General features: G+C 38.3%; 1 long non-coding RNA gene across 1 annotated transcript; it reads right to left on the bottom strand.

The window, feature by feature from the left end:
* Positions 1 to 14,164: 14,164 nt before the first annotated feature.
* LOC118620691 lies at positions 14,165 to 22,049 on the bottom strand. Its single transcript, XR_004957536.1, has 3 exons — positions 21,955 to 22,049; positions 17,187 to 17,290; positions 14,165 to 14,238 (listed from the first exon to the last, which is right to left on the bottom strand). It is a non-coding gene; the product is annotated as an uncharacterized LOC118620691 (long non-coding RNA).
* Positions 22,050 to 22,299: the final 250 nt, after the last annotated feature.

The raw sequence follows: 22,299 nt of genomic DNA, 5'->3' as shown, positions 1-22,299 counted from the left end.
CTGATGGACATTTGGGCTGTTTCCAGATCTTAGCTATTGTAAATAGTGCTGCTACAAACATGGGGGTACATATATTCTTTCTGATTGGTGTTTCAGGCTTCTTAGGGTATATTCCTAGAAGTGGGATCACTGGGTCAAATAGAAGTTCAATTTTTAATTTTTTGAGGTAACTCCATATTGTTTTCCATAATGGCTGCACCAGTCTGCATTCCCACCAGTAGTGCACTAGAGTCCCCTTTTCTCCACACCCTCGCCAACATTTGTTGTTTGATGATTTGTTGATGGCGGCCATTCTGACAGGTGTGAGGTGATACCTCATTGCTGTTTGAATTTGCATCTCTCTGATGATTAGTGATGTTGAGCATTTCTTCATATGTCTCTTGGCCATTTGTATGTCCTGTTTGGAGAGGTGTCTATTTAGGTCCTCTGCCCATTTTTTAATTGGGTTCTTTGTCTTCCTTTTGTGGAGTTGTATGAGCACTCTATATATATTGGAAATTAACCCCTTATCTGATATATCATTGGCAATTATGCTCTCCCATACAGTGGGTAGCCTTTCCGTTTGATGACTGTATCTTTCGCTGTGCAGAAGCTTTTGAGTTTGATGTAGTCCCATGTGTTCATTTTCTCCTTTGTTTCTATTGCCTTAGGTGATGTGTCAGTGAAAATTCTGCTGCCTGTGATGTCTGAAATTTTGTTGCCTACAGTTTCTTCTAGGATTTTTATGGATTCATAAGTCACATTTAAGTCTTTTATCCATTTTGAGTTTCTTCTTCTTCTTTTTTTTTTATCCTCACCTGAGGACATTTTTCCATTTTTTTGTTCAGATAGAGCCAGAGGGAGACAGAGGAAGAGAGAGAGAGAGAAACATCAATGTGAAGGGACACATCAAGTGGCTGCCACCCGCACGACCAACTAGGGCCGGGGACAAACTGCTACCGAGGTACGTGCCCTTAGCGGGAACCGAACCCAGGTCTCTCTGTACCGCAGGCCGACGCTCCAACCGCTGAGCCAAACCGGCCAGGGCGAGTTTATTCTCGTGTAGGGTGTAAGTTGATGGTCTAGTTTCATTTTTCTGAATGTAGCTGTCCAAATTTCCCAACACCATTTATTAAAGAGGCTGTCCTTACTCCACTGTATGCTCTTGCCACCTTTGTCAAATATTAATTGAGCATATTGTCTTGGGTCCATTTTTGGATTCTCTGTTCTGTTCCACTGGTCTATATGCCTGTTCTTGTGCCAGTACCAGGCTGTTTTGATTACAGTGGCTTTGTAGTATAATCTGAAATCTGTTAATGTGATCCCTCCAACTTTGTTCTTCCTTTTCAAGATTGCTGAAGCCACTGTGTTTTAGAGTGTTACACAGCAAAAGCTCATTGAAACATCTATCCTAAAAAACCTCTTCTTAGTCTTACTATCCCAACTTTCTTTCTTGCATTTCCAAACTGCTCCAAAATTCTCCTTTATTTTTTGGCCTCTACTCTCTTATCACCTATTCTTGTTATCTGCACTACTTTTTTCTTACATGACACCAAAAGGCCCCTAATGGTCAGTCCTATAGCTTTGGCTCTGTCCTCATTCACCTTGGCCTCTGTACAGCACTTGATATTGTAGATCACCTAACACCTCAGCTGAATTTCTCCCTCCTCGATTGTACTGCACTCGTCTCAATTTGTTTTTTCATCTACCTCAGGGGCTCACCTTCTCTCTTCCACTCTTCTGGGAGTTTATTCATTCTCCCCAAAGCAACTATCATATATTTGATTCACACATATTTATCTCCACCCCCAACCTCCCTTCTAAGCTCTAGTTCATTTGGTTCTCAAACTATATAGTGTGCATTAGAATCACCCAGAGGACTTAATATTCAGATTGCCAGGGCCTTAATTCTCGAGTTTCATATTCAGTAAATCTGGGGTGAGGCCTGACAATTCACATTTCTAATGAGTTCTCAGGTGATGCTGATGCATCACTTTGAGAACCACTATCCTAGTTTCATATTTCCAACTACCAGTCTCCACCTGGTTATCCACAAGTATCTCAAACATCACACACAGGGTTTTTTATATTGTAAGCCCTAGGAACCAAGTTGGGCTAACTAAAGCAAAAACAAAAATTTATGAGGGACCTCACAGAATTGATGCAAAGGCTGGTAAACTATGATCCAAATAAGAAAGGAACCAGAAAAGAGACTACTTGACAGTAGAAGCATTACCTCTAAGTCTGAAAAAGTAAACAGTTTTTTGTGTTCTTGAATCCCTCTGTTCAAGATTCAATTTTATTTTTTTTTAATTAATGTACCATTAAATTTTTTTTAAAGTTATCCTTATCCAAGGACATTTTTCCATTTTTTGTTCAGACAGCGAGGGAGGGACAGAGAGGAAGAGAGAGAGAGAAACATCAATGTGAAAGGGACACATCGAGTGGCTGCCACCCGCACAACCCAAACAGGGCCGGGGACAAACTGCAACCGAGGTATGTGCCCTTAGCGGAACCAAACCCGGGTCTCTTTGGACTGCAGGCCGACGCTCTAACTGCTGAGCCAAACCAGCCAGGGCACAAGATACAATTTTAAATGAGTCCCCTATCCGTCCCTTAGTTGCGCCAGATAAAAGCGATAGAAAGGATTATGGTGGAAGTAGCCATCAAAGACCCCTCTTCTTTCATGATCTCCTCGTTCAGGCCCTCATAATCAAGCAGATGGATTATTACAATAACCTCTTAACTGGTTTTCTAGCCCCTAATCTAACCTCCAATTCATTCTTCACATCATCTAAGTTATCTCTTTAAAACACATGTCATTTTCTTCTTTGCCTTGTCTAGTGCAGTGTTCCTGTTTTATCTTGTTTAAGTAAAAAAAAAAAAAAAAAAAATGCTTTTCTTTATGTACAAGTGTTTGGGATACTTTTGCCTTAGCAGACTCATAAAATGGAAAAGTAGTTTTAGAAGGCAGGGAATGCATCCATTGTTAAATGAGGACCTGAGTAACCAGGCAAGGGTCAGAGTGGTCCCAAAATTTTGCATAGAGACCTCTCCAGGAGCCTTAAAGAGATCAATGTCTCAGTGTACTAAGAATTCCCTCATGACAAGGACCTAGTCCTCATTTTATCACCAGCACCTAGCTCATAGTAGGCACTTAATGAAATAGTCTTCATCTCCAGGCCCTCCCTACTTTAGATTACAGGCATACCTCAGAGATATTGTGGATTTGGGCCCAGACCATCACAATTAAGTACTGCAATAAAATAAGTATTAATCTTTTTTGCTGGTGGAGGGTCCTGCCTTTAATTTGTAAAAAAAAAAAGTAACATTTGTGAAGCACAACAAAGGGAAGAGCAAGAAAACAAAATATACCTGTACTGTATTGTCTCTTTCCTGGTCTGTAGTTTCAGGTCTGCCTATCTCACTACCAAACCCTTCCTGTATACCACTGCTAAATCAAGCCAATTATCATTTTCTGCTCAAAACCTTCCCACTCCCCATTACATGCTTGCCAACACAGAACTGCTCAATATTCAAAGCCTTCCATAACATGGTTCCAACCAATTTTCCTAGGCTTTCTTCCACTTCTTACACTGTCAACCAATCTAGATGAATAAGGTTTCTTTAACATAATTTATTTTTTCTGCTCTTGTTGGTTTGGTTCCACTTTTTAGAATGTCTTTCTTCCATAGAGTCCATCCTACCCTACATTCAGAGTACCATTTTTTCCCCTTTGTTTCTCTTGTCCTAGTTAACCCATCAGGGTTCTCAATCTTTTTTGTTTCTTTATAGTTGAAAGTATTACAGATGTCCTTTTTTTCCCCTCCACTGACATCTTCCTCTTCTCTCCCCACCATGTTCACCACACTGTTGTCTCTGTCCATTAGTTATACATATATGCATATAAGTTCTTTGGTTTATCTCTTCCTGCCCTCCCACCCCCCTTCCCTCTGAGGTTTTTCAGTCTGTTCCCTACGTCCATGTCTCTGGATCTACTTTGTTCATCAGCTTATTTTGTTCATTATATTCCACAAATAAGTGAAATCACGTGATAGTTGTCTTTCTCTGATTGGCTTATTTTGCTTAGCATAATACTCTCCAGATCCCTCCATGTCAACTCAAAGGGTAAGATGATATCTTTTTCTTATAGCTACATAATATTCCATTGTGTAGATGTACCACAGCTTTTTTATCCACTCACCTATCGATGAACACTTCGGCTGTTCCCAGATCCTAGCTATTGTAAATAGTGCTGCTATGAACATAGGGGTGCATATATTCTTTCTGATTGGTGTTTTAGGCTTCTTAGAATATTCCTAGAAGTGAGATCACTGAGTCAAATGGCAGTTCCATTTTTAATTTTTTGAGGAAACACCATATTGTTTTCCATAGTGGCTGCACCAGTCTGCATTCCCACCAGCAGTGTACTGGAGTCCCCCTTTCTCCACACCCTTGCCATCACTTGTTTGATGATTTATTGATGGTAACCATTCTGGCAGGTGTGAGGTGGTATCTCATAGTCATTTTAATTTGCATCTCTCTGATGATTAGTGACGTTGAGCATTTTTCCATGTCTCTTGGCCATTTGTATGTCCTGTTTGGAAAAGTGTCTATTCAGGTCCTCTGCCCATTTTTAAATTGAATTGTCTTCCTTTTGTTGAGTTGTATGTGTACTCTATATACTTTGGATATTAACCCCTTATTCAATGTATTATGAGCAAATATGTTCTCCCATACAGTGGGTTCCCTTTTCATTTTGATGCTGGTTTCTTTTGCTGTGCAGAGCTGTTTAGTTTGATGCAGTACCATTTTTTTTCCCTTTGTTTCTCTTGTCCTAGGCAATGTATCGGAGAAAATTCTGCTACATGTGATGTCTGAGATTTTGCTGCCTACATTTTATTCTAGAGTTTTTATGGTTTCACAAGCTACATTTAAGTCTTTTATCCATTTTGAGTTTATTCTTGTATATGGTTTGGTGGTCTAGTTTCATATTTTTGGATGTACCTGTCCAATTCTCCCAACACCATTTACTGAAGAAACTTGTCTTTACTCCATTGTATGCTCTTGTCTCCTTTGTCAAACATTAATTGAGCATAAAATGTCTTGTGTTAATTTCCGGGTTCTCTGTTCTGTTCCACTGATCTGTATGCCTGTTCTTATGCCACTACCAGGCTTGATTACAATGGCTTTGTAATATAACCTGATATCTGGAATTGTGACCCCCCCCAACTTTGTTCTTCTTTCCCAAGATTGCTGGGGCTATTGGGGGTCTTTTTTTGTTCCATATAAACTTTTGCATAGAGTATTTGTCCTAGATCTGTGAAATACACCATTGGTATTTTAATAGTGATTGCATTGAATATATAGATTGCTTTGGGTAGTATGGACATTTTAATGATGTTGATTCTCCCAATCCATGAATATGGTGTATGCTTCTATTTTTAAATATCTTCCTCTATTTCTTTTTTCAATGTCCTGTAGTATTCTTTTACCTCCTTGGTTAAATTTGTTCCCGGGTATCTTAATTTTTTTTGTTGTTGCAATGGTAAATGGGATTGTGCGGGGTTTTTTTTAGTTTCTCTTCTGAGTGTTCATTATTGGTGTTTAAACATTCTCAATTTTTTTAAATCCATGGTCCACCATTCCAGGTTCTATTATTATTATTATTATTATTATTATTTTTATTTTAGAGAGAGAGAAAGAGAGAGGGAGAGATAGAAGCATCAGCGAGAGAGAACATCAACTGGGGATCAGGCCCACAACTTGGGCATGTGCTCTGACCGAGAAGCAAACTGGCATCCTCTTGGTGCATGGCTTGATGCTCAGCCACTGAGCCACATCAGCCTGGCCACCATTCCAGGTTCTTATCGGTCATTTTTCCTTGTACCTCATACCCCTTAACTCTTTGGTTAAGTATCTTTCTATTTGAAGCTTTTGTTTAAGTCTTGTTTGTATACATACTTCATAAGAGTTACATACATACCTCTTAAATAACCATTGTATACTTGTATTATTTGTCCTACCAGACTTTAAGAGCTTTTAGGAGACTTCTGTCATGACTTAATCTTCTGCATTCCCCAGAAGTTTAGTGCCTTACATGTAATAGTGACGAGTAAAATCTGTTGAACAGATGACTAAATGGATGTCCATTATAGATGTCCATAATGTGGGGCAAGTGTTTGGGGCTGGTTCCCTTGAGGGAGCAGCCAGTGGCTATGCCAGGAATTCCTAAACTACTGGAATCAAGGGGTATAAGTCTTGGCAACTGGGACATGGAAGGTGAGTCTAAACCAAAGATGATGAGGTTGAGCAGAGAATCAAATGCTAAGAAGCCAAAAATAAGCATCAAGTAAAAAGATCCAAAGGTTGATTCTGCGAAGAAATACAGAGCAAAGGGTATGGAATCAGGCAAAGACACATCAGAAGCAAGAGTAGTTTAATAATAGGTTGATGGGGATCTGGGACGGTGGACTTTTTAAGGGCTTGTGTATAGCATTTACCAAGTGCAAATGAGTGGTTTGTTAGTAAAATGGAATTGTCTAAGAATCAGAAGTTGAATTGGCAGCCATTTATCATTTCTAGTAAAGAAACACATACATGAAAATAAATGTGTAATAGCAAATACAGTGAAATATAAATAGACCAGCTTTGAGAGGTAGATTTAATCTGAGCTCCATTTTCTTGCTTCTGCCCTACCATCTTAATTTGTTTCACAAATTTGCACAAGTTCACATTTAAGTTCTAATATAGTTTTAATTCCTCTATATTATGGATAAAGAAAAATATTTTAAGAGATATATCATAGTACCTAACACCAAATAAAAAAACTCAAAATTACTTTTGCTACATTTTCCAGACTTTTAATCTACCAATCAATAAAACTGTAATAAGAACATTATACCTAATAACCACTGATTTTTCTACATTAACTGTTCAGAGACTGCAAAAATTCCAAGAATATTTTACACGGGTTTAAAAAAAAAACCTTAAAAATGTAAAACAAAAAATCCTAAATATAAGAAATGCGTATTTTATTATTGAGAGCTCTAGGTTTAATTCCTATAGCTACCTTGCCCTAAAAAGCATTTGTTTGCCTGTCAATCTGTGAGATTGGGTTGAGCAACTCTCTGCCACACAGTGTTTCTTTGTACTAATTAGCAAGCACTGTGGCAAAGACTAACGTCCACATGAAAGGCACAGCAAAAGTCACTTTAAATCCTATTGTAAATGTGCAATAGTCCTCTGCATGAATTGTAAAATAAATTTTGTTAATTTGAATTAAATGCTGAATTATGTAGTCTTTTAAAGCCTATATTATTCTTCCTGATATTAGTGAGAGAAGGATAAACTACCATATTAATATATTTAAATATTAATATATTTGGCAAGAAATATAGAAAAATAGAAAGAATATTTAGCAAGCAGATAAGTGACCAGGATCTCACTTACTCTGTGGGGTCTTAGGCAAGTCATTTATTCTAAATCTCAATTTCCTTAGCATAAAAGCTAAAGATATCAAATTTTAGTGATTCTTGCAAGGAAGACTGCATCGGAATTGCCTGTGGATATTCTGACTTGGTAGATGTGAGAAGGGAGGGCTTTACAACACTTCATAAGTAATTCTGATGCATATTACTAGTCAAGAACCAATGGTCTAAACTTCCTGCGTATTTTGCAATTCTAAAAGTCTATTTTTTACATCCAATCAATGAAATTCTAATAGCTCCTAGATGTCATCATTATTTTCTTGTTAATGAATAAATGTATTTTAAGACATAGAGAGAGGCTGCCTCTAAATAATAAATAATAGCTTACAGTTACTGAGTGCTTACCAGCCCTAAGGTATTAACTTATTTATTATATGTAGTTCAATCTTCACAACAACACTGTGAGGTGGGTACCAGTATTATCACCTGTTACAGATGGGAAAACTGAGGCTCAGAAAGTAATCTGCCCAAAGTCTCAGAGCAGGTAAGTAGGGAAACTGGGCTGTAGAGCCTAAATTCTTAACCAGTATGCTATACTGCCAAACAGTACCCACCACTGTTCCCATCCAAACAGCACTGCTTTCCCTGCTACTTTAGGGAGGGAAAGGATGTTTTTAGAAAATCTGTGTGGTCAGAAATTATGTAAGGCAGAAGATGGGAAAGGCAAAAATGAAAGGGAGCTGAGCCCAAGGCCCCTGGCTCTGAGTTACAACAACTAAAGACTACTTGGATTCACAAAAGCTTCTCTGGAAAGGGTTAATATCCCTAAAAGTGATTTTTCTTCAATTATCATTTCATTGCATTATGTTTGAGACATTTTCTTTTTGACTAATCAATGTCAATTTAAAAAATATTAGAAATTTAACTTATTGGATGAACTAGACCCAAAACTATAAAGTAAAACAGATTAAGTAAACACGAAAGCAAAGTTAGAGAGTCAGAGAAAGGGTATTAAAAATTGAAATAATTAAGCCAATGACTAATTTTCATTCTACAAAGGATATCTTATAACACTCTGCCTTGGCATATGAAATATGAGGTTCAGATGACAGAGATGAATACATTATAAGAATAGCCTTCCCTTCTCAACAGTACGAAGAGTGATCTGGCTGAAGTTTGTGGTCCTGAACGTGTAGTATTAAATGCCAATCTGCACAGCAAAGTTACTTTTTTTGTCTGGGTACACTCAGTAATCTGGGTACAGGCATCCAGTTAGAGCTGGTGTTTTGCCAGGTGAGTGATAGGAAATCAACAGGGCAAAGGATATGTGGTTCCTGGCAAGAGAGTGGTAAAGTAATTAAAAACAGAATGCAGCAGATCAAAAGAAGTGAAGGAAGAAGAAGGCTGATAGAAAAAAGAAAGAGAACTCTGTGGACTGGAGGTCCCAAGTCAGAAAAATCTGAGAAGGGTGAGAGGTTGAAGTAGAATGGGGAAGAGCACTGGAAATGGGATTCAGGAAACTGAGGATGGTTGCACTGGGAGTGATGAGTGAGAGCTAGGATGGAAGTTCTGGACAGAGAATGTGAAGGCTGCATTTACAAGGTTAGGTGAAACAGATTGGGTGTATGACAAGTTCCAGGGTGTGACAATAGAAGCAAGTGGCTAAAGATCACTGGAGAGAACATGTCAAGGAAATTTGAGGCTGCTGCTTGATGTGCTGTCTACTTGGGTGATGAATTCACTCAGGGTGAGGGCAGGAGTTAAGGTAGGAAGAAGACTGTAAGCCATGTGTCACAGTCTTTAATAAATTTGGTCTTAAAAGACTTTGGATATGGGTTAGTAAAGGCAACTGAATATTCCAGAAAGGGGATGCTTCTGCCTTACCTATGATCTATTAGTCTAAAAACAGTTCTTACTAATGCAAAAATAAACAGCAGCTTAAGAAAAACTAGTAAGGTTGACTTTAATTCTTAAGACTAATCTTTGTTCTACTTTGCAGACTTGGCAAGAACCTCTGCTTCACATTTTCATCCTACGGCAAGGTTTTCTCTGCTAAAGTAGAATGGAGAGTGAAATTACTTGCTAATTCAGGCCGGAAAAATCTCAGTTCCCCGCTCTCATAAATTTGTGAAAATAAATGTTTTAAAAATAAATTATAACTCATTACCCCAGCTCTGATTTAAAAGCATCTGGTGAAACCACTGAGTACAGTTCCCCAATATTTTTTTTTAAGTGTAAAAACACATACAAAGGTTTCTTATAAAAGAAAGAACAGGGGGTGGCATGCTATTTACTGACAGGCTGACCTTTACACAAAGAACCTTCACCTTTGACAAGATGAAATTACTGTTACTGATACCTTCAGAATGTCATTGTCTGCCTCAGAAAGCTGCATGTTTTGTCCAAGTCATACAAAGTGGCTAGATGGACACCACTTGGTCACCAAATGGTATAATGCAGAGGATCAAGGAAAACTTATTTCTGCAGTACCAACCATATGTCTGATACTGAGCAAGGAAAAAAAGGAAATGTCAAATATGATTCCTAATGTCAAGAAACTTATAGCTTAGCGCTAGCCGGTTTGGCTCTGTGGTTAGAGCATTGGCCTGCAGTCTGGAAAGACCCGGGTTTGGTTCCCACTAAGGGCACGTACCTCGGTTGCAGTTTGTCCCTGGCCCTGGTTGGGTCGTGTGGGTGGCAACCACTCGATGTGTCCCTTTCACATCGATGTTTCTCTCTCTCTCTCCCTCCCACTCTATCTGAACAAAATATCAAAAAATGTCCTCAGGTGAGGATAAAAAAACAAAACAAAAGTTATAGCTTATTGGTCAATTGCACAATGTTTGAGCCCAGAGCCATATCTTACATTTTTTAAAATTACCACAGTATCGAACATAAGAGCTTATAAATACCAACAAGAAGTTAATAAAAATTAAAAACAACAATACCAAAAATTTAGAATTAAGTGACAGAAGACATATTTAATATAAATGACAGAAAAGAGAGAACAGTTGAGCTGGTATCTATGAAAAATCTTGCTCCTATTCTAATTTTATATTTTATTTTGGGCATGTACTGACACAGGAAGGTCCCTTAGTCCTACTCATTGAAATCTTTCGGTAAGAAAAGAACCAGGTCAGCTTTTCCTAGAAGTGGAAATGAGAGGTCAGGCTTATTCTGTGTTAGGGCAGCAAGAGTGAATTAACCTGAATCCTCTCCCAGATAGCCAAGGAAATGAGTCTTGATCAATAGCTCTTTTAAGCATGCAAAACTATTAATCAACTTGTTATTGAAACCCTTTTTCTCATGGATTCCTATATTATTACCCTTCCATTCATTTATCAAAAATTGAGCACTTACTATATACTAGATATACTATGTAACAGTAATGTTTTCCTACCTCTATTCTGATTCCTTCCCTACCTTTTCATTCTCTACCTTACTATTCCCCTTAACCCTATGCTCAGCCCTCATATATGTATCTTTCTTACCCTTCAGAAAGTCTATCAGTTATATAAGGTTATCATAGCCTTTAGGATAGTATCTCCCAACCTACCTATCTTACATATCCAAGTGGAAGAGGAGGCTAGAGTTATCGATAAGGTCTTAACTTTCCTTCTATCACTACGCTTCACTGAGTGTTCCTTCTCAGTCTTTCCTGCTGGCATCTCTTCCTCTAGGGAAGCATTTTGTTCTGAAAATTTTTCAATACTCTGAGTCTATATCCTTATGCAATTTTATTTCCCACTCTCTATCAATTGCCAAGCTTAAGAAGTAATTTCTTTGTATTCTTGCTCTTTCCATGCTTTAGGTCTTCACTGAGCTGTTGCCCCTGTTTTCATCCAGGTAACACCCTTCTTCCTTAAATCTTAAAGTCATGTTCTTTAAGAAGTCTTTATTCCTCTCCCTAGACTAGTTTAGACAGCTGTCATGTGACCTTATTGCACCCTGTCCTTTTCTTTTGAAGAATTCATCATCTCAAATGATCTGTTTAATAGCTGTCTTGTCCACTAGACCAGGGGTCAGTAAGCAATAGCCCGTGGGTCAAATCTAACTCCCTTGCCTGTTTTTTAAATAAAGTTTTATTGGAACCAAGACACACTCTTTCATTTATGGATTGTTAATGATTGCTTTTGTGTTTCATCAGCAGAGTTGAATAGTTGTGAGAGAGACCATGTGGCCTGAAAAAACAAAAAAATTTATCAGTTCCTTTACAGAAAAAGTTTGCCAAATTAGACTGTAAGGACCATGATAGCTGAAATCATGCTTGTTTTCACTTGTATATTCCCAGTACCTAGCTTAATGCCTGCCACATATGTATTTTTGGACTAACTGTATTCAGTCTCAAGCTTTAACCCATCTTGTCAGTGATGCGAATGAGATCACATTAATTGGCCTTGTAATGCATTATAAACAGCCTTGTAACACTTATCCAGATGATGGTCTAAGGGGTAGGGGGAGAGAAATTAATCAAATAATACAGACATGAACTGATTACTAAAATCAGAGGTAAGTGCTATGAAAAAAAGGAACACATGCCCTAGCTGGTGTGGCTCTGTGGTTGAGCATTGGCTACACACTGAACGGTCTTGGGTTCAATTCTCGGTCAAGGGCACGTACCTGGGTTGCAGGTTCCATACCCAGCCCTGGTTGGGGCACATGCTGGAGGCAACCAATTGATGTGTCTCTCTCACATTGATGTTTCTCTCTTGCCCTCCCTCTCTCCCTTCCACTCTCTCTAAAAATCAAGATAAAATGTCCTCCTCCAGTGAGAATTAACCAAAAAAAAAAAAAAAGAACACAGTACAATCAGAGTATGTAACAGAGACCCATAATCAAACAGAGTTTAGGAAGGCTTCCTTGAAGAAGTGACCTTTGACCTAAAATCAAAAGCATAAACAGGGCAAAGAGGTGGGGAGATGAAGAGCAAACCAGGGATAAGAGTATCACATACAATTCTCTCTCTCCTTTGGAGAGGACAAACATGGCATGTACCAGGAACTGATGTTGTCAAACAATGAACCATAAAAGTAAATGAACCTTGAAAAGGTGAGGGTAGGCCCTGACCAGGTGGCTTAGTTGGCTGGAGTGTTGTCCTATAGACAGTTCTCGGGTTCAATTCCCGGTCTGGGCATATACCTAGGTTTCAGGTTGATCCTTGCAGGGGTTGCATGGGGGAGAAAACCAATTAATGTATCTCTCACACATCAATATTTCTTTCTCTCTTCCTTCCTCTCCCTCTACAATCAATAAACATAAAAAAATGTTAAAAAAAAGCAAAGAAAAAGGTAAGGGTAAGATCCAAAATGTAGCAAATGCTCAGTGGGATATTTATAAGAATATAAAATACAAAACAGTCCTGGCCAGTTGTTCAGTGGTTAGAGCATCTGCCTGTGGACCAAAGAGTTGTGGGTTCAATTCCGGTCAGGGGCACGTACCTCGGTTACGGTTCGTACCCGGCCCTGGTCAGGTAGTTCAGGAGGCAACCAGTTGATGTTTCTCTCTCACGTTTATGTTTTTTTTTTTTTCTCTCTCTCTCCCTTCCTCCCATTCTATCTGATGATAAGTGTAAAAATGTCCTCGGGTGAGGATTTAAAAAATAAATAAATAAAAAACACGAAACATTCTGTTGTTGGCCAATGGGAAAAATGGTCAACTATCTTATGTCCACAGCACAGCACAGTCTGCATCCATTAAAAAATGTACATGAAGAATTTTAATTTTCATGGGAAATGCTTCTGCTATAATGTAAAGTAAAAAAAACAACAGGACATTATTTCTACTATGTAATATATTTATAGGAAAAAATGGACTAAAATGTTAATAATGACTGTCTCGGGTGGAATTGAGTGTCCCATATATTTTTTAATGGTTTTCCGTATCTTCTATGCTATGCATTTAAAACCTTTAAGATTAAAAAGTACATTTTATTGAGAAAGTAAGGAAATGTAAGTGTTGATCTGTGTCTACATATCTGAGAATAGTCTCTCCTGGCCCCTGGAATGGGGATGTAAAATGAGGATCAAAACCCAAGAGTTCACTGTCAGTAACAAAGATTATTAGTGGAAGTTTTCCTGGAATGTGATCTAAGCTATGAAAAATGTAGTGAGGCCTTTGGGGCCAAGGAAAACTACCCTGAGATATGCTGCTCTATATAGAAACCTTGTTTCTGAGATTTTGTATCTTGATTAAATTGGGAACTTAGTCTGATACTACTCTACATGTGTTGGGTCTCTTCCTTCCTAGCCATAATCCACTGAAAATACTCCAATATCAATTCTGGATAGGATATTTAAATGAAGGTCCTGGAGAGCTTAAGCATCAAATCTAATATTGCTCTGTTCTGAAAGCTTCTTTCATTTTTTTGTTCTTCAAACATCATCTTTAATTTATAGGCTCATTGGTCTCTCCCTTAAAACTATTACTGATAATTTATGGAAGTAGAAGAGTTGAGAGTTGTTTTTAATAAGTTTTGCTTCTCCTTGTAACGGAGAAGATTAATTGGTTAAAAAGATGAGAACAGAAAGAAATTCAGCTCTCACCACAATGATTAATTTGACTTCCCTTTAGTTTAAACAAGAGAGAAAATCCCATTCTTTCAGACAAAAAATATTTTATTAACCATTCAGGCAATATATATTTATGTGCCTATCTTATACCCAGGCAGATACTATGAATAAATTGGGGAAACCTGCATGAAATCTTTTGAAGAATAGGTGGAGTTGATAGCAATTGCCTCCAGTCTGCCATACTTACTTCCAATCCCTCTGGAAGGGAACGAGTTTATTTTCCATCATGGTTTCATAGAGGTAAGACACTGGATGAAAGACTAGGTAAAAATTTGGATTAGATCAGCACTATTTTCAATCTCAGCACTATTGACACCTTGGACCAGATCATTCTTTCTGTTGTGAAGGTGTTTAGCTACATCCCTGGACTCTTACCCACGAGACACCACTAGCACTCTTTTAGATGTGATAATAAAAAAATGTCTCCAGTTATTTCACCAAATGTCTCCTGGGGTCAAAGCTGCCCTGAATGAGGACCACTGAACTAAATGCATCAGGCATTCAACCATATAGCAGTTAAGAAAACTGAGTTCTACGAAGATAAAGGAAAGGAATGATACAGAATTTACCTTGAATTTTACTCAATTTACTAGAAAACAAAAAGCAGCCAAATAATTGAACAAGGAAGAAAATCTTATCAAATTACTTACTATGCCCTTCTGCCTATTGCCTAGATTAGACATGAATGAAAGACAATGACAAGACAGGCTATTTCCTACCACAGAAATGACTAGCATATAGATGCTACTCAGAAGATTCTCTATAATATAGGGGTAAAAGTAATAAATCTGAAGTTAGAAGGCATGGGTTCTCACTAAACAGCTTCATTCCTTTGGGCCTCTGCTTCCTGATCTGTAAAATGGATGTGTGGTGGGAAGGCAGTAGAGAAGGTTGTAAATAGATCTTTTAATTTTTTAATTCAATAAACATTGAAGACATATATTCTAGGCACTATACTTGGAGCCAGTAAACAAAAGATGAAAAGACATGGTTCTTTCCTTTAAGGACATTAGAGGCTATTAAAATGACAGATAAACTAACAAACAACTACAATAATCTAAAAGTTATAGCAGAAGCATATCCAAAAAACAGTGGAAGTCCAGAAATCTGCTTGGGGAAATCAGGGACACCTTTACATGGGACGTGGCATTTTAACTAACACTTGAAAGATTAGTACAGATTTTGACATGAGACATGAAGGGGGAAGACATCCCAGTTAGAAAAGCAAAGGCATAGAGATTTGATGCTTTTTCCAAAAGCATGGTATATTTAATCTACTCCAGTGGTCCTAGAGGATAAATGGAAAAGGTAAAATGAAATATTATATTGTAGATGATAATTTAAAATTTATGTGGTAGACAGATCATCCTTTCAGTAGTGAGTTAAATAAGTTTGGGGGGGAATGAGCCATGAGACCAAGTAAATGCAGTCAGTGTCCACTTAAAGGTAGTGAGCCTACACAAGGACAATAATTATATGGATAGGAATGGGACTACGAGAAAGAATGAAGTCAGGATATTGTAGGGTTTATAGCTAAGATTTATTGAGCATTTTGCTAAACATATTTTAGTTCGCAATACCTCATTTAATCCTTATAATATGCCTAATAGGGATGGAAAACACTCGTTTTGCTAAAATCTAATTTGCCAAAGAGTCAGTTATATTTTGCCAAATACCTGTTTTAGAGAATATTCATCTTGAATTTATTTAATCAATGTATTCTTTAGTAGAATTACCTTTTAATGAATTGGCTTTTGGTGAAATGAACCTAAGATAATATCATCCCCATTTTACTGAGGAGAAAATTTAGGTTCAGAGTTAGCACAGGCGAGGCCAGTTACAGAGCTAGAACTTTAAGTCTCTACAGGGCTATTAGTATAGGGATAAAGGAAACAAAGTGGTCTGGGATTATCTTGCTTTAGTTCTAATATGCATAATGTTAATAGTCTTAAATCAAGAATTAAAACTTAAAAAAAGTCACAATGAAAGTAAGCTCAAAATCTAATATATTAAAAGTACTGCCCTGGACAGTTTGGTCCCCAGCCTGGTTGGAAGTGTGCAAGAGGCAGCCAACTGATGTGTCTCTCTCACATCAATGTTTCTCTCTCCCTCCCTCCCTGAAAATAAATGGAAGAATGCCGTCGTGTGAGGATTTAAAAAATTAAAATTAAAAATAAAAGTACCACAGTTTCTTATGATAATTTTCTTAGTTTTTCCTTTAAGGCTTTCCCCCCCTTTAGCTAATTGATAATGAATGTAAGATGGTTCCCACTGCTTTTCTGTGGTTCTCTGCTCTTTTTCTAAACTATCAGAAATTGCCATCTATCTGGAGTCAATGACCATTTATATACATGTGACACATAAAACCTACTGGTCACCTTTAAACTTTTGTCCCAAATAATTTGTTTCATCACCAATGTAGGTGGTATCATTTTTCTGACAATGTAGGAAAAGTCATTATAATTATGCTCTCCTGAGTATGCAATTTTTAAATCTTTTTAACTTGATTATCTATTTTGCTCTGCTTGAGAATGACTATGACCTTTCTTGGCTCTATAATGATATGGTTCCTGGTTGCAAATAGTGGAGTCCACTCTAGGAGTTCAGTGGAGAGCAGTAACTCCTCTTTGGGGGCATTTCTGTCACAGTGGCATGTAGTACCCAGGGGCCAGGGATGTTAAATATCCTGCACATTCAAAATACCAGAAGCCCCTTGTGAAACATGGAACTCAGGGTCAACTTCATTGGCATGCCAACCATGGGGTCATACAGGGCCCAGTGCTTGGTTTAATGCTCTGCAGTCACCATTTTGAAAATCTTAATACCTTTATGTTTGAACATCTGTTTTACAAATGAAGTCCAGTGGTACAATGGATCACACACAGAGGAGGCAATGTATGTGTCCTTTCTTCCTTGCCACCCCCTTTTCATACAGTCTTCATGATGCCTCATAGGCACAGAATTCTATAACATATAAGACCTATAACATATAAGAACTCAAGGAGTCATAAAGTAAGTAGAAGGCAAGCATGTTACTCCTATGACTGAGTTAACAGAGGTACTGACAGCTCCAAGAGGCTATGCTTTCCATTGAACCAGAACTTGCTTCAGGTGTAGAAAGAAGGCAATGGTATCCTAAGAAATACAGGTGACCAAAGAACCCTATCAATATTCTTTCTTACTTGTGTGTGTTACTTCACTGTGTTACCTTTTATACTGAAAATGATGACATAGAAGGAAGGGGAATGATAGGACAATCCATAGTTCCTTTTTCTTTTAGTCCTTGTTTACTCAGGTTGGTAGGATGTGCGCCTATCAAGAAGGGAAATAAAAACAGCTGAGTTGGTTTTGTGCCGCATTTACACTGTTCTGATAAGCACAAAATACATATGCATGCACAAGATATGAAATATGAATTGTGTATCTTTGGTGATTCTACGTATGAGTTAAATCTCTTATATTTGCATTTATAAATGGCATTGCACAATATAAAAATAAATGGTAAAATTCATTCTAATAATTTAAAATTTGAATTTTTCTTTACTTAGAATGACATAAAAAAACAAATTGAAAAATCATAACAAACTGAGAAGACAAAAAGAGCTTCATATTTTAGTACATATGGTACTTTCTTCCTGCTTTTTGACAAAAGATCCCAAATTTTTCATTTTGCTCTGAACCTCACAAATTATGTAGCTTGCCATGACTGAGCAAGTTTAAGCAGAAAGGAATTAAAGGATAGTATTTAGCTTACAGATCTCCAAGAGGACAAGAGAACCAGACCCAGATAGTACATAGCTAGAAACAACATCCAGGAAAAACTAAACTAGGAAGAACACACATCTCACCACTATGTGTGCACTACCTGCCAGTCAACATCTATAATTCTAAAAATGGACATCAGAACTCCTCTCCAGCTACCCAAAAGAACAAGACACCTCCACCATGGTGTTTGCCAGAAAACCCCATTTCCATAACTGCAGCTGATGCAGCACATTACTCACTTTCACAGTCAGGTCTTAAATGGGTGCATCAGATTGCTAGAAACTAAGTCATATGTAGTGGTATCCTGAAGCCATCACTATTTATGAGCATCATCTCCAACTAATTCCACATACTGCGAAATGACTTGGGCAGCTTAGGGGTATCCATACCATGAAAATTGGCCAATGCTACAAACCAGGGTCTTTCCCCTCCCCCAGCCATTGTTAAACATTCACTAACACATCACTCATCTTATGCCAGCACTCTTGCTGCAAGTGAGTCTGGAAACTGTAGTTTTTATTTTCTAAGCTTCTAAAGTACAAAAAAGCAAGCTGAAAGGGTTGGATAAGTATTAAGTAAGCCATCTGACAGTATCTGCCAAAAAACTACGGTAGCCATTGCCTGCCGTTCTAATTTATAAATTGCTAACAGGCAGATGCTAACAGATATTGAACAGTATTGGTACAGAAGGCTGGGCACGCTTTTACTACAGGCACGCATGACATGATGAGCAAAGGTCGGTGAACTAGAAGAGATAAAATGTCAACTGATATGACAACAACACATTTCTTTTAAAAGATTTTTTTTTCTTTATTGATTTTTGAGAGAGAGAAACATTGATGAGAGAGAACATCGACTGGCCACCTCCTGCTTGCCCCCCACTGGGGATTGGGCCCACAACCTGGGCATGTGCCTTGACTAGGAATTGAACCTCGACCTCTTGGTGCATAGGTCAATGCTCAACCACTGAGCCACAATGGCCAGGCTGACTGAAATACATTTCTTGGGGGGGGGGCACTTGGAGCTTAGGGGAGAAGGAGGCAAGGAAAACACACCTGGGGGAAAAGGGGGAGAAGCAGGAATGTGAGTGTGTGTGTATGTGTGTGTGTGTGAGAGAGAGAGAGAGAGAGAGAGAGAGAGAGAGAGAATTTCCTAAAATACATTTCTAAGGTGCTAGACTATAATCTCTATAAGGGCAGAGACCACATATGTTTTGTTTCTCACTAAATCTCAAATCACCTGGCAAATACAAGCCACTCGATGATAACAACTAAAAAGGAGATGCTTTAAGGATATTAAGTATAGAGTTCAATTTTAGCATTTCTCATATTGTGTTAGATAAGAAAATTTCAAATGACTTTATTGTTTTTAGATGAGTTAAACTTCTGAATGTCAACAGTTTATTATGATACTTTCACATACATTACCTTATTTGAACCTTGTAACATCTCTGAGAAGTTAGAACAGGAATTACTATCCATTTCATAGATGAGAAAACAAACTCTAAAAATTAAAGTGATCGACCAAACTTATGTAGCTTGTAAATGATGGCTTTCTTTTTTTTTTTTTTTGCATTTATCTTCAGATAGAGCAGGAGGGAAAGAGGGAGAAACATTGATGTGAGAGACACACAGAGTGGTTGCCACCCACAAGACCCCAACCGGGCTAGGGACAAATTACAACTGAGTTATGGTGCCTTTAGTGGGAACTGAACCCGGTACTCTCCGTTCCGCAGACCGACACTAACTGATGAGCCAAACCCGCCAGGGCGATGGTTTAAATTTTTGATTCTCTGACTCAAAATTCCAGAGTTCTTTCGTACTTCGAGAGAATACATTTATAAAATACATTTTATAGTGATTAATTAAGGGGGTATTTGTCAGGTTTTCAGTTGAACATCCACTTAAATTCAAATACATGCAATAAACACACCATCCTAATTTCATGCTGCAAATGGTTTTCTTCAAGAGTGAACCTTCTGAGGTATCACTTCACACCTGTCAGAATGGCCGCCATCAACAAACCATCAAACAAGTGTTGGCGAGCGTGTGGAGAAAAAGGGATGCTAGTACGCTGCTGGTGGGAATGCAGACTGGTGCAGCCACTGTGGAAAACGCTATTGTGTTACCTCAAAAAGCTAAAAATTGAACTCCCATTTGACCCAGTGATCCCACTTCTAGGAATATACCCTAAGAAACTTGAAACACCAACCAGAAAGAATATATGTACCCCCATGTTCATAGCCACACTATTTACAATAGCTAATACAAAGTGTCCATCAGTAGATGAATGGATAAAAAAGCTGTGGTACATGTACACAATGGAATACTATGCAGCTTTGAGATGGCATGGAAGGACCTGGAGAGTATTATGCTAAGCGAAACAAGCCAAGCAGAGAAAGACAAATATCACACGATCTCACTTATTTGTGAAATATAATGAACTAAACAAACTGCTGAACAAAATTAACCCAGAGACATAGAGGTGGGGTACAGATTGACAAGGGTTGGGGGGGCGTTTGTGGGGGAAGAGATAAACCACAGAATTTACATGCATGTATGCATGACCAATGAATATAGACAACAAAGCTGGGGAAGGGGTTGGGGGGAGGGGAGGAGGGTGTCAATGGGGGAAAAATGAGAAACATCTGTAACAAAAATACATTAATAAATAAAAAATTATAAAAAAAAAAAAAAGGAGCCTGCGGACCACAGAGTCTCGGGTTCGGTTCCCGCTAAGGGTACGTAAAACAACAACAAAAGAGTGAACCTTCTTTCCTTGGAGTTCTAGAAGGATTGTAATTATGGTTGCCTTTTCTTTAAGTAAATGTTGATTCAAAAAGTAGGAGCAAAGAAACACTTTTCTATAAAAACTAATCTGTGAATTCGATGCTTTTACCTTTTCCTAGTTAGGAATAGTATAATTTAAGTATTATGGATGTACTTTATTATAATACAGTACAGAGTTTCTCCATTTTATATTATTTAAGAATCATGACTGTGGTGGGTGGGGTTGCTAACAATACAGATTTCTAGGCCCATCCTCTAAAATGTGATTTAGTAAGGGCCAGAATATTCCACTTTATTTATTTTTTATTTTTTTTAATCCTCACTCGAGGACATTTCTTCATTTTTTTGTTCAGATAGAGCGGGAGGAAGAGAGAGAGAGAAAGAGAGACATCGACGTGAAAGTACACATCGAGTAGCTGCCACCTGCAGGACCCAACCAGGGTTGGGGACAAACTGCAACCGAACTACATGCCCTTAGCGGGAACAGAACCTGGGTCTCTCTGGACCGCAGACCGACACTGAGCCAAACCGGCCAGGGCCAGAATATTCCACTTTATTTTTTTATCCTCACCCGAGGATATTTTTCCATTTTTTGTACAGATAGACTGGGAGGGAGAGAGAGAGGAAGGGAGAAAGAGAGAGAAACATCGATGTGAAGGGACACATCGAGTGGCTGCCACCCGCACGACCAACCAGGGCTGGGGACAAACTGCAACCGAAGTATGTGCCCTTAGCGGGAACTGAACCCAGGTCTCTCCCGACCGCAGGCCGATGCTCTAACCGCTGAGCCAAACCAGCCAGGGCCAGAATATTCCACTTTAAAGAACACCCTAGCCCTGGCCAGTTTGGCTCAGAGGTTAGAGTGTCGGCCCACAGACTGCAGATCGGAGAGTCCAGGGTTCCGTTCCCGCTAAGGGCACGACGTACTTCGGTTGCAGTCTGTCCCCGGGGTCATTGTGGGTGGCAGCCACTTGATGTGTCTCTCTCACATCAATGTTTCTCCCTCTCTCCCTTCTGCTCTATGTGAGGATAAATGCAAAAATGTTCTCAGTGAGGATTAAAAAAAAAAAAAGAATACCCTAGTGCCAGAGAATGCTACAAGAATCATTGGTATTGTACATCTGACATTCAGCTTGTACAAAATACTTATTTTGCCAGAAAATGCATTTTAACATGGTAGTCCTATTTTTAAATCATTTTTATAGCCTTCTAAAACTTAAATCTATTTAAGAGATTTTGCCTCTTAAAAATATTATTAGGCAGTTTTCTGTATATTAGTAGAAATCTTGCCTTCTATGTTTATAATTATGCTCTGAGATCGAAAATTGCAGGCTAATTTACTGTGGTAATCAGTCTCAAATCCCTCGGAGCATATCTTCTTATTAGCATTATATGTTATGGAATTTACAGACAGCTTCTTACCAGTCATCTGTCCCTTTCAGCCTTTTGATTTTTCTATTTGAAGAACCACAATGGTTTCCAATGAGGATCTCTCACACCACTTCAAATAGCAACCTACTAATCATTAAAAGACACCTGTAATAAGACAAGTGTGAAAGAACAAGCTCTAATTTGGATAGGTTGAAAATGACTGTCAAAAGTCCTAATTCAGTGGCATATTTCGAATTTGAAACCATGGTTTCTGCCTCCTACCGCTCTCATCTTCCTATTGAGAAGAAACCCTTATAGATTTTTAAGTGAACCTCTCTTTCACAGACAAGGAAACTGAGGTCCTAGGACACCAAATTATTTTTTCAAGGTCACGCC

The sequence above is a fragment of the Molossus molossus genome, unplaced genomic scaffold, assembly GCF_014108415.1.
Source record: "Molossus molossus isolate mMolMol1 unplaced genomic scaffold, mMolMol1.p scaffold_m16_p_8, whole genome shotgun sequence".
Taxonomy (NCBI): Eukaryota; Metazoa; Chordata; class Mammalia; order Chiroptera; family Molossidae; genus Molossus; species Molossus molossus.
Note: the sequence above shows the minus strand (reverse complement) of the source record. Positions and strands in the feature narration are given on the sequence as shown.